The 13948-nt window shown below is 40.5% G+C and overlaps 1 pseudogene; it reads left to right on the top strand.

The window, feature by feature from the left end:
• Positions 1-13948, top strand: part of Gm14355 — a 250741-nt pseudogene that overhangs the window by 215639 nt on the left and 21154 nt on the right.

Below are 13948 nucleotides of genomic sequence, written 5' to 3'. Positions count from 1 at the left end.
AGTTTCTGTGCATTTAGTGTTTTGATTATTTTGTGATGAAAGGATTTCCTTTTCTGGTCCAATTAATTTGGTGTTCTGCAGGCTTCTTGTACATTTATGACCATCTCTTCTTTTAGGTTAGGGAAGTTTTCTTCTATGATTTTGTTGAAGATGTTTTCTGGCCCTTTGAGCTCGGATTCTTCACCCTCTTCTATTCCTATTATTTTTAGGTTTGGTCTTTTCATTGTTTCGTGTATTTCCTGGACATTTTGGAGTTGGAACTTTTTTTTTTTCATTTTTTTATTAGCTATTTACTTCACTTACATTTCAAATGTCATCCCAAAGTCCCCTATACAATCCCCCCACCCTGCTCCCCTACCCTCCTACTCCAAATTCTCGGCCCTTGTGTTCCCCTGTACTGGGACATATAAAGTTTGCAAGACCAAGGGGCCTCTCTTCCCATTAATGGCTGACTAGTCCATATTCTGCTGCATGTGCAGCTAGAGACAAGAGCTCCGGGATACTGGTTAGCTCATATTGTTGTTCTACCCATAGGGTTGCACACACCTTCAGCTCCTTAGGTACATTCTCTAGCTCCTCCATTGGGTTTGAAGCTTTTTAAACTTTGTATTTTCTATGCCTAGTATTCTCTATTCTATCTCTCATATTCTGTTGGTAATATTTGCATCTGTAACTCCTGATATCTTGTCTAAGTTGTCCATCTCCTGGGTTTCCACATTTTGTTGTTTCCATATTGTTTCTATTTCAAATTATAGTTCTAAGACTGTTTTATTCAACTCCTTTACCTGCTCTCTCATATTTTCCAGTATTTCTTTAAGGGATTTGTTTGTTTCTACCTATTTGCCTTTGTTTTCCTGTTTCTTTAAAGGGAGTTTGTTATATCTTCCTTAAAGGCATCTGTCATCTTCAAAAATGGGAAGTGAGGCCACTATATTGCTTTTCAGTCATGGTAGAGTATCCAGGGATTGCTCTGGTGGAAGAACTGGGTTCTGATTGTGCCAAATTGCATTGGGTTTGCCACATATGATCTTCTGCTTGACTCTGGCCATCTGGTTCTCTGGTGTTAACTGGCCCGGGTGTCTCTGATTGTAACTGGTCTCCTTGGAGGCAGAGAGCTCTGTAATCTGAGTTAGGGCTGATCTCCTTGGAGACAGGCAGTGTTGCCTCTGATTAGAGTGGGCCTCCAGTGTCTCTGGTTAGGTTAGACCTTCTGTGTCTCTGGTTACTTCAGAAATCCTGTGCCCCTTTTACTGAAGATGTCCTGTGCCCTTGGTCACTATGGAGCTCCTGGGATATTTCCAGGCTGTAGTATTTGTGCAGGTATTGGGCCACTGATCTGACCCTGGTGAGCAAAAGGTGCCGAAGGAAAGTGGAGCTTGGGGGTTGAGGTAGAAGTGGGGGGTAAGTCTCCTGTCAGCTGGGCTGTGTACATGTTCCAGCCTGTGTGGAAATTTGAGTAAGAGAGTCCCCTGTTTCTTTGGTTACTTTGGACCTTCTGGGAGGTAACTAGGCTGTTACATTTGGGCAGGTATTGGGCCACTGATCTAGCCTACTTCTTCTTGATGGATCATGTTTTTGATGTGTTCCAAGATTCAGTTTGTGAGTACTTTATTAAGTATTCTTGCATCAATGTTCATAAAATAAATTGTCCTTAAATTCCTTTTCCTTTTAGTCTTTGTGTGGTTTAGAAATCAGGGTGGCTATGGTTTCATAGAATAAGTTTGGCAATAGACCCTCGGTTTCTATTTTGTGAAATAGTTTGAGGAGTGTTAGAATTAGCTCTTCTTTGAATGTCATATAGAATTGTGCACTAAAACCATATGGACCTGGGCCTTTTGGTTGAGAGACTTTTGATGACTGCTTCTAATTTTTTAAGGGTTATAGGGCTGTTTATATAGTTTAGATGATCTTGATTTAACTTTGATATATTATATCTGTCTAGACAATCATCTGTTTCATTAAGGTTTTCCCTTTTGGTTGAATACAGGTTATTCAAGCAAGACCTAATGATTCTTTGAATTTGTCCAGTGTCTTTTGTTAGATCTCCATTTGCATTTCTGATTTTGTTTATTCAGGTATTGTCTCTCTACCTTTTGGTTAGTTTGGATAAAGATTTGGCTAACTTGCTAATTTTCTCAAAGAACCAGCTCTTGGTTTCGTTGATTCTTTGTACTGTTTTATTTGTTTCTAACAGATTGATTTCAGCCCTGATTTTTATTATTTCCTACCCTCTACTTCTGTTATGTGTCCTTGCTTCTTATTTTTTTTTCCTACAGCTTTCAGGTGTACTTTTAAATTGCTGGTATGGGAACTTTCTAATTTCTTTATGGAGGCTCATAATATTTTGAACTTTCCTCTTAGCACTGCTTCCATTGGGTCCCATAAATTTGGGTATGTTGTGCCTTCATTTTCATTGAATTCCAGAAATTCTTTGTTTTCTATTTCTTCCCTGACTCAGAGATCATTGTGTTCTGGATAGCCGTGGTAATCTATTTTGATTCTAATTTTGCTGTCCTGGGGGTGTTGCAGATGAGGAGTGAATCATTTATCATAGGTGACTTCTTGTGTCCCTTCTCCCCATTTTAACTGGTAAAATAAAGGGTAGAGCAGGTGACTGGGCAGTAGAAGGGAAAGTGGAGCTGCAAATTTGGGAAAAGAAGGGAGAGAGGAAGGGAGAGACGACTATGGAGGAGGAGGGAGAGGAGGAGGTGCAAAGACAATAGTGCAGAACAATGTGGCCTGGAAAAATCAAAAGTTATAAGGAATCTCATACATGGGGAATTTAGTGATGCAGTGATAGATCTGCCCAATCTAGGAATGTAGCTTGTATTCCTATTAATTGAGTTGTGATTTCTTTGCCCTAGCTTTTCTGGGCTGGAGATTTACTAGACATCATTGAGTAGACAGTTGTTCAATTTCCATGAGTGTGTAAATTTTCTCATTGTTTCCGTTGTTGTTGAAGTCCACTTTAATCCATGTGGTCTCATAAGATACAAGGTTTTATTTTAATTTTCTTATATCTGTTGAGGCTTCCTTTGTGACTGACTATATGGTCAATATTGGACGAAGATCCAGGAGGTGCTGAGAATAAGGTATATTCTTTTGTGTTTGGGTGAAATATTCTATAGATGTCTGTCATGTCATTTTGAATCATTATATCTGTTAGTTTTATTATTTCTCTGTTTAGTCTTTATCTGAATGACCTGTCAATTGGTATGAGTGGAGTGTTGAAGTTTCCCAGTAATAATGTGTGGGTATCTATGTATGATTTAAGTTTTAGCAATATTTCCTTTACAAATGTGGGTACCCTTATTTGGGGGGCATAGATGTTCAGAATTGAGATATCATTTTGATCCATTTTTTTTCTTTGATGAATATGAAGTATCCTTCCCTGTCTATTTTGCTTTTCCTTGTGCCTTTTGGTTCATCTTGTTGATAGTCTATTTAATTAGATGCTAAAGTAGCTATATCAGCTTGCTCCTTGGGTCCATTTGTTTGGAAAAAAATAAGCCATTTTCTCTGAGGTAATGTCTATTTTTATGGCTGAGATGTGTTTCTTGTTTGCAGCACAATGATGGATCCTGTTTTCACATTTATATGTTACCTGACCTCTTGCTCTTGCTGCTTTTAATATTCTTTCTTTGTTCTGTAGATTTTGTGTTTTGATTATTATTGTCTGTGAGGGCTTTTTTTTTTCCCCGTCCTATCTAATGGCATTCTATAAGTTGTTATATTTATATGTATCTCTTTCTTTAGGTTGGGAAAGTTTTCTTCTATAATTCTGTTGAGAATATGTTTGTGGACCTTAGAGCTGGGACTCTTCACCTCTTCCATTCCTATTATTCTTATTAATGTTTCTGGATCTGTGGTCTGTATGGTTCAGGAACATCAGGTTTGCTGGAGTTGGGTGGAGACATGTCGCGAGAATGTAGTTCTCCCTTAGATAAGAGGCTGCTCAGGGCAGCTTGGTTTGGCCCAGAGGGCTCTGATAGCAATGAAAATGGGTCAGGGAAGGGAAGCTTTCAGGAATGGTTCAGGAGTCTGATGAAGGGGGGGAGAGGTGGTGGGAGAGTAGGAGTCTCTCTCAGATAGCAGGCTGTTCAAGGCAGCTTGGCTTGGCCCATGGGGTTCAGCAAGCAGAGAAGCTGGGTGGGAAAAGTGATGCTATCCTCTATCATCCAGGAGTCTGATGAAGGTAGAGGAGAGGTGGTAGGAGAATAGAGGTCCCTCAGGAATCGCAGGCTGCTCGAGGCAGCTTGGACTGGTTGAGAGGGCTCCCCAATTTGACTTTTGATAAGTTCATACCCAATAACATGGCTGTTCTGGCAAGAGATCATAGCTAAAATTTTTCTGGGTCTATATAATCTGGCTGGAAAGTAGATATTCTAGATTACTGTATGATCTGTCTAGAATATAGACAGGCCCTTACACCTTTAATAGCAAACAATGTAGGTAAGTTTAATTTGTAGAAAGAAACCATTATGTTTGCAAGTGACATTTGATTGAGAGAATGTGGGGAGCGGGTGTGGCGGCAGTCCCAAAGGCGCCAGGGACTGCAGCTAAGTCATATGACTTGCACCTGACTTTCTCATATAAGACACAAACATCTTGAGTGCTGCGCAGGTGTACCAGGATACAGGTGAATCCAATTTGGTGGAGATTTGCCCCTGCTGCCCTGATTAGCTGCAGCCTCGTGACTGGCGAGGGGGCGTGGCCTGCGGTGCGTGGATGAGAGAGAGTATAAAAGGAGTGAGAGGCCCAGGGTTTGGGGAGATATAAACAAGAAGAATCAGGACTGAATAAACTGCTGTTAGAAGGACTGGTGGTCGCGTCGTTCTTGCTGGTCGAGAGCGGGCGCTACAAGAGAAGACTAACAAATTAGAGCAAGGTTTGTCAGAATGACTCAGACAGAAGATACACCCATCTCAGGAGAACAGCACAGGAATGATGTAGCTGCCAGCATCCATGGAGAAGTGGGTACCTGGAAGGAGAGCTGGGGATGGATGGGATGAGAGACAAATGAGACCAAGACAAAGTTTTTGATCAAGGCCCAATGCTTAATTCATAAGTCTTAATTTAAAGCGGGGAACCAATCCCTCACTTTGCCAGAATATCCTCAGGAAAACAACCTCAGCTGATCAGCAGGTAGTGTTTTCTTGCAGGAAGCTGCATATGTGGCAAGACTATAGATATCACCTAGGTTGGAAGACTCCACCCTATATGGGCTAGGCAACTGTGGCAAAACAAGGTCTGATTTAGCCTGCTCAAGGTTGCTGGAAGGGCACAGAAAGAAAGGTAACTTAAGAACATCACAGGGAGAGAGAACAAGCTAGAGCTAGACATAGGTGGTGGTGGTGGTGGTGGTGTTTGTCGTCTTGTTATGTGTGCCTGTGAGGCAATTTTCCCAGGACATTTTTACAGAGACAGTTTGCAGAGAGAACAAGCTAGACACAGAGGATGACAGGATGAGCCAGAAAATGAGAATTAGCCAGAAGATTAGAACAGACTGCCACCACTGTATGATGCCAAGCAGAGCAACTTATTGAGGAGCTGAGCGAAGTTGAATGAAATCCATCAGCTTGGAAGATTATACTGTGTGGAGGCTAGAAGCTTCCAAGCCTTGAACAAGAGATAATTATAACAGAGAAACTGTCTGCCCAAACTGTGCATCTGAAGAGCTTGGGAACGGCTCTCATCTCAGTCCACTATCTGTGGAAATAAAGCAACATTTACAGTTCATATCATGTAACGGCTTTAGAATAGGCCTCACATTCTAAAAAAGGATAAAATCACCCTGGTATATGGAAAGGTCATTTCAACCTTGGAAAGATTTCTATTGGCCATGCCTCCAGTTGCCCTACTTCACCCTGCCCTGCAAGCCTAGACCCTGGTGGGAAGTGCATTAGTAGGTAGCTATATGGCTAGACCCAGGCATGCCTGTGTAATTTTACATGCTCAACCCCACGGATTATCACTCAGTTCATTTGTTTTACCTCTGTCCCATAAACACTGTGAGTGGTCTCTGCCATGCAGTGTTTTGGACACTGCAAGGACCAGAGGCAGCAAATGAACAGATCTTATCCTCATGGAGTTCTCAGCCTAGTGTGGGAAATGAGCCATATAGCCATGTAGCTATTAAGTCAGTATGAAATATTTTCACATTGGTAAGTGATAAGAGGGAGCATGACAAGGCCTAGCTTCAAGGAAATGAAATTCCAGGGTGAGCATTCTTTTCAGAGAGTCAGAATAGCCAGGAAAGTTATCAAGGAACCTTTGGGTGTGGAATGAAAACATTCAGGTAGAGTGTGGCCTCCAGCAGCAGTCAAGAGAAATATGCATTCCAGCTAAAGTGATGACAGTTGCTGAGGCTCAGTTGTCAGAGAAGACCTTGCATGCATGAGGAGAAGCAGCTGGGATAGAGGCGTGGCTGGAACTGATGGAGGGAGGCAGAGAACTGTGAGGTGATTTTCTAGAAGTCATAGTGGAGTCAGAAAGCTCAAAGCTCTGCAGGTTACAAACTCTACAGGTGAATTTTGCCTTTACCTTGAGTGAGAGAAGGAGATATTTTTGGCATTTATACAGTTAAGCTTATTATATTTAAATAGGATCACATTAGAAACACTTAACTTGTTTAACAACTGTTTTATTATTAGGCTAATATAATTATTAATGAAATATATAATTACATCTTAGACAGATGTTTTGCTATTGATTGGGGTTAAAATTAATTGTATTTCTTGTGTGTCTCCCAAGTATGTCATGCAATTTGCTATTATTTACTGTGTGCACTCAAATGGAATTTTTCTCAGTTTTCTGGATCTTTTAATGATTTTCTTCAGATAGACTCCAAAGGAAAACTGTAGATCACAGTTTCAGGTTTTACTTTCCAGATTTCGTTATCTGATGGTGATGAAATGCCCAATGGATAATAAGAAAGTGATCGAAAACGACAATAAGTCTTTTGTTTTAGGCTTTAGCTGCTTTAAAACTCTCTAGGGAATTTATGTTAGAATTGCGGAGAGTTAAGAAATGGGTTTTTGGTAATGCACCAGTGGGTAGTGAATCTAACGTTTGTCACATATAAAATACATTTCACTGTTCAAATGGCCTTATGTACAATATAAGGCTTATACTTGAATTCTATCTGAGTAAATTAGATATCCATATATACAGGAAATGTTCAACGTGTGTGTGCAATGCATGACACTATTCCCTACATTCCAAGCTAAACTGATAAAAATGGAAAGGTCTATTTAGACTAACATTTATTGTTAAGCACACAGTCAATAAATCTTACTTTGTGGATGTATTGCGATTAAACAGATATGTTCAGAGTTTTCTTTTTCTTGGCATTACTGGAGGCAGATACAAGACATGCATCAATAACTTAGGTTTTTCTATTGCTCTGAAGAGACATCATTATTATGCTCTCAATGCTAAGTCTCATAAAAGAAAGCAATTAATAGGGGCTGGCTTACCGGTTCAGAGGGTTAGTCCATTCTCATCATGGTGGGAAGCATGCTGGAACACAGGCACAGGTGCTGGAGAAGTAGTGAGAGTTCTACATCCAGATTGGCAGGCAGCAGGAAGAATGAATGACACTGGTCCTAGCTGGAGCATTTGAAACTTCAAAGCCAGTGACACACCTACTCCAACAAGGCCACACCTCCTAATTATGCCTTTCTCTGTGAGCCTATAAGGGCCATTTTCATTCAAACTACCCCAGCCAGTGCAAAGAATTCTTTTCTTTCTAACAACCAGCAACCATACATCTCTTAATATCTTCTATTGCCTTAGAGAAGCAGGGCTATCTCTGGAACGCTATTACTCTTATGACGTTCATCTCTGATTGAATTGCAACATAGTTCAACATGAAGCCATAGTTGCGTTTCAAAGGAAAATAGAATGCATTTTAATTGTTTATAACTATTTGAGATACAGACACACTAATCATAAAAGATGGAGGTCAAATATCTCTTTTATAGTTGTCAAAACACAAATTGGACTACCTGCCTTCTGTACCTTCTTCCACATGCAGAGGATAACTGTAAACCACCTTGGGAAAAAACTTAAAGGTTTATTGCATGCCCAACTCTTCTCAACCTTGATAATGGAGAAAAATATTGACAGATATGATTTATTGAAATATGAATTTTATTGGACAATGGCGATACATAATTTGTGGCTAGAGAAAATATGATTTCACTTGGCACAGCTTGTAAATTGAATACCATATCAAAGCCCAATTTTAAATGGATTATAGTTTATGGAGTAAATACTTAAAATACTGTTTAACTCTGTAGACTATTGAGGTCAACTGTGAACTCCCCACTTATCTCATCTCAGAAAGCAAAAACATATATTGAAAGATGTTGGACCCTCATCAAATGGGGCCGTAACACTTCTGACTTCCTGATAATCTTCCTGTCTCCATTGCAAAGAAAGTTTCACCATAACAGAAGATAAATAAACTAGCTTGTTTAAAGGGAACTTTTAAAAAGTGAGTATATGAGGCTGGAAGTTGTGGAGCAGCCTTTAATCTCAGTACTAAGGAGGCAGAAGAAAGAATATCTCTGAGTTCAAGCACAGCCTAATCTACAGAGAGTAACAGGCCAGAACTGGCTATTTAGTGAGACCTTGTCTCAAGAAAATAATAATTATGAGTATATGAATACTGTTTCTTTAACTAAAAAAGAAAAATTCAAAATTTTAAAAAACATTAGGTAGAATATGTCAGACCTCCTTTCTTTCTTTTTATTGGATATTTTATTTATTTACATTTCAAATGTTATCTCCTTTCACGGTTTCCCCCTGGAAACCCCCTATTCCATCCTCCCTCTCCCTGCTTCTATGAGGGTGCTTCCCCACCCATCCACCCACCCACCCACTCCCACCTCCCCACCCTGGCATTGCCCTATACTAAGGCATCGTCAAGCCTTACCAGGACCAAGGGCCACTCCTCCCACTGATGTCCAGCAAGGCCATCCACTGCCACATATGTGGCTGGGGCCGTGGGTCCCTCCATGTGTACTCTTTGGTTGGTGATCCAGTCCCCAGGGAGCTCCAGGTAGTCTGTCCTGTTGAACTGTTGCGCCACCCCCCCCCATGGGCCTGCAAAACCCCTCAGCTTCTTCAGTCCCTTCTCCAACTCCTCCATCCGGGACCTGCGGTCAGTCCAATGGGTGGCTCTGAGCATCTGTCTCTGTATTTGTCAGCCTTTGGCAGACACTCTCAGGAGACAGCCATATCAGGCTCCTGTCAACAAGCACTTCTGATCATCTTCAATAGTGTCCAGGTTTGGTGACTGTATATGGGATGGATCCCCAGGTGGGGCAGTCTCTGCTCCACACTTTGTCTCTATATTTCCTCCTGTGAGTATTAGTAAGGGTTTTATTGATATAAACAGACAACATGACCAAGGCAAGTCTTATTTGGAAAATATTTAATTGGGGCTTGTTTACAAGATGATAAGTTCAGTCCACTATCATCAGAGTAGAAGCATGGCAGCTTCCGGGCAAGCAAGGTGCAGGAGAAGCTGAGAGGTCTACATCTTCTTCTGAAGGCTGGCAGGCAGGTAAGACTGGTCTCTGGGCAGATAGGATGAGGGTCTGAAAGTCCGCACAAACAGTGACACACTTCCTCCATCTAGGCCACACCTCCAAATATTGCCAGTCCTTGAGTCAAGAATATTCAAATACCCATATTCCACTCCCTGGACTCTATAGACTTGTTCAACCATATGAGTCTGTGGGGGCCATACCTAGACATAGGATAATAAAAAATACATTTAGTCTGACTTCCAAAGTCCCCATGGTCTATAGCAGTTTCAACAATGTTAAAAGTTCAATGTATCTTCTGATATTTATCCGGTCACTTAACTATAATCCCCAAAGCATGACACAAAACAGCTGGACAAATTCCAAACCCTGCATCTCCATCTCTGATGTCAAAGCAGCCTTCAGATCTCCACCCCTTTTCATCTTTGTTGACTACAACAATGTTCTTTCTCATAGGCTGGATCCACTCCCTGCTAGCTGCTGTCCTCAGCAGATATCTATTCTACAGCTCTGAAATCTCAAATATCTTAGGGTCTCCAAGGCAACTTCGGTGTTACAGCTTCTTCTTCTAATGTCTGGGATTCACACATGGTCTTGTGGGCTGGTGTCACTTCTCCAGCTCTGTCCTCTGTAGCAATCTAAGCTCAAATTGATGCATTCCACTGCCACTGCTGTTCTTGGTGATCATCCCATGGTACTAGCATCACCAATACACTGGGGCCTTCCACTGCAACTAGGCTTCACCAATAGCCTCTCATAGGCTCTCTTCATGGTGCCAAGCCTCACCATGACCCCTTCAGTTCTGGGCTGTCATCTTCAATTGAGGCTGTGTTTTCCCCAATGTCCTTCCCTAGCCTCTCACAGTGCCAAGCCTCAGGTGTTTTTCATGACCCCTTCATGCCTTCAAAACCAGTAGTACTACCTGTGTGAATCTTACACATTATTAAATACAGTTGCAGTACAAAGTATAACCTTGGCTATCTCTGGAACACAGCTTCTTTGTGATCTCAGAAAACACTTCCCAGAAGATTTCATGTCAATGATGGTAGTCTCTCCTTAATCTCCACTAATTTCTTAGCTCTAGCTAACCAGCATCAATTGTCCCAGTTGTCTCCTTCTCTTGACTATAAATCCACAGACAAATGGGTGAATCTGCTTAGTTCTGATGTTTGCTGGGGCTGGAATATGGCTCCCTTGTTCTGTTATATTATCACCAGCTTTCTTTTTTAAATGAATTTATTCTCTGCCTAAGTTTGGATATCCTGGAACTTGCTCTCTAGATTGACTTTGAACTCAAAGATCTGCATGCCTGTCTCCTAAACTCTTGGATTAAAGGTGTGATCCACCATGCCTGGATTTAAGTTTTTCTGTACTTGGTACTTGCTCTTTACCAGGATGGCCTTGAATTTAGAGATAATCTTGCTATTGCTTCTTGGGATTAAAAGTGTGGTATTACCCTGCCTGGACATAAATTTAGCTGGGTGGTATCTTGCCCCAAGGTCACCACTCCCTTACCTCAATTTAATATCTTTGAACAAAGGATTCAGTTTAATTTCACTTCCTGGTGCCCCTTTAATACTTGAACCATATATTTTATTCTTTTTCCATTGTGAGCTTGCTATACTTGTTCAAAATGCTCATCATGAGACTTAGAGAAAAAAAAAAAACTCTCTTCTAGGCTTTTGTGAGATTTCATTTGTCAATGTAATTAATAAAAATCTCTTTACCTTAGCCTCAGTTCATATCAGGGCAAAAAGCAGCCACATTCTTCACAAAAATACCACAAAAACAGTCTCTAGGCTGCATACTGAAATTCTTCTTCGATGAATCCTTTTGAGCCAGATCTGCATAGTTCAAATCACTCTCAGCAACAAAGTCTTCCATATTCCTACTAGGATGTCCCATTAAGCCCCCACTTAAAGCATTCCATTACTTTCCAAATCCAAAGCCTCAAAATCCACATTCTTCCAAACAAAGCATGATGAGACCTATCACAGCAATACCAGTACTTGGTACCAACTTCTCTATTCGTCAAGGTTCTCTAGAGTTAAAGAACTTATGGAATGTGTCTCTATATTAACAGAATTTATTGTGATGACTTAGTCTGTAGTCCAACTAACCCAACAATGGACTGCTGTGGATGGGAAGTCCAAGAATCTAGTAGTTGCTCAGTCTCATGAGGCTAGTTGTTTCAGCTGGTCTTCTGTGGAAGTAGGTCCCAACAGATGTGCTGGCAAGTAAGTGCAAGCAGAGAGTGAATCTTCCTTCTTCCAATGTCCTTATGTAGGTGTCCCACTAAAGGTGTGGCCCAAATTAATGTAGGGGGTGGTCTTGTTCTTTTCCATCCTTATTTTCCATATAGAGTGAGTAGACTAAACTAGCAAAGAGAAATATTCTTTTGTTTAGAAGTTTCTACCTTCTGTTGTGTAAATTTTCCTGAAAATATATGAACAAGTATATGTTTACTCCAAGTAAGATGTTGAGTGAAACAAAGCCAACATCATTGCACCTGATTTTAGCTTAGTGAACCGATGAGTTTGTTGAGGTCACTGAAAGGAGCACAGATGATTCAATGTCAGCTCCATTACCAGAAAGCCTTACTCAGTGTTGATAATGATTAATGAAAACTACGTCCCTAGAGCTCTCTGACCAACTTGCAGGAATCCCCACTGAAGGAAACCCCTCACTCCTGCCTGCAATTGTTCACTACTTGTAGAACATTGGGGATGGCCATGTGACTTTTGTGAATTCCCAGAGTTTCATTAGTCTTAAATTGTGATAGTCCTTGAGTTTTATAAACCCTCTTCCTCCTTCTAGGATGGAATACTTTAATCTGAAAGAATATCTAACAAAACCTTCTAATGAGATCTTCAGAATGCCCCTGGGCACAGTATTCAGAGTTCATGATTCCTCAAGAAACAAATAAACCCCGTATCTGGTACCAACTTCTGTCTTAGGGTTTTAATGATGTGAACACTATGACCAAGGCACCTTTTATAAGGACAACATTTAATTTGGGCTGGCTTAGAGGTTCAGAAGTTCAGTCTACTATCATCTAGGCAGGAGCATGGCAGCATCCAGGCAGGCATGGTACAGGAGGAGCTGACAATTCTACATCTTCATCTGAAGATCAGGAGTAGAAGGCTGACTCCAATTTGATTAGGAGAAAGGTCTTAAAGCCCATGCCCACAGTGATACACTTCCTCCAATAAGGCCATACCCACAAATAGTGCTGCTCCCTGGGCCAAGCATATTCAAACTGCTATACAACTTATTAAACTGTTTTTGAAACTAAGATCTTCTCATTTTAATTCTTTACATGTATTAACAAATGATCTCATTACAGCGATAAAATAACTTGAGAAAAGAACCTTAGGTAAGGAATAGGGTCACAGCTTAGCCTCACATTTCAAAGTTATCGTTTACCACAGAGGAAAAACATGGGATCAGGAGTTTAAGGTAGATGGTCACATTTTGACATTTTTGTCCACAATCTGGAAGCAGAAAGCTATGCTTATGCTCAGTTCCTCTAGTAGTTTGAAATGAGAACGGAACCCATAGGCTTATATATTTGGATACTTGGTTCCCTGTTGTTGGAACTGCTTAGGAAGGATTAGGAAGTGGTCTTATTGAAGGAAGTATATCACTGGAAGTGAGCAATGAAGTTTCAAAAGGTTATTTTATTATTGCAAGTTATTTTTCTTTACCTCCTTCATTTGATTTGAGATGTGAGCTCTCAGCTCTTCTTGCTGCCATGCCCTTGTTCCAGTATCATGGACTTTAACCCTCTGAAACTATAATTCAAATTAAATGCTTTCTTCTGTAAGTTGCTTCAGGTATGGTGTTTACCACAGCAATAGAAAAGCAAGTCACACAGTTTTCTTTGTCCTCTTTATGTTGTCAAGGACCACAGTCCACTGAATGATGCTACCCACCTTTAGGATGGGTCTTTCTGCCCCAAGTTACCTAAATTAGAATCTACCTCACAGACATCCCTAAAGGGTTGTTTACATGGTGCTTGTAAATATCTAGTTGATAATCAAGATTAACTATATGCTCTATAACAATAAGATGTAAAAATGTAAAGCAGATGATGTTACTTTCCTGTGTAAATACTCCAAAGACTTTGTATAACAGATGATATAAAAATTTTTATGATAGCCTATCTCTAAAAGTGGTAGATCATTTGTTCTTAATTAGAATGGCACTGTTTCTAGGCATGAAAACAGATCCTTTTTGTGGAAAGTGGAAAAGCAAAAGAGCAAACCTTGCTTTGTGGCCCAAAGTTTATCTGTATTTGATAAAACCTTATTTCTTATGATTGAATTTCTTTTATGTTTTGCTTTCTTGGATATTATATGATCAACGTTTGCCAGTGAGTTCATGAATTA

This window comes from Mus musculus, chromosome X (assembly GCF_000001635.26).
Source record: "Mus musculus strain C57BL/6J chromosome X, GRCm38.p6 C57BL/6J".
NCBI classification, from domain to species: domain Eukaryota; kingdom Metazoa; phylum Chordata; class Mammalia; order Rodentia; family Muridae; genus Mus; species Mus musculus.
The sequence above is the reverse complement of the archived record's forward strand: the minus strand, read 5'-3'. Positions and strand labels throughout refer to the sequence as shown.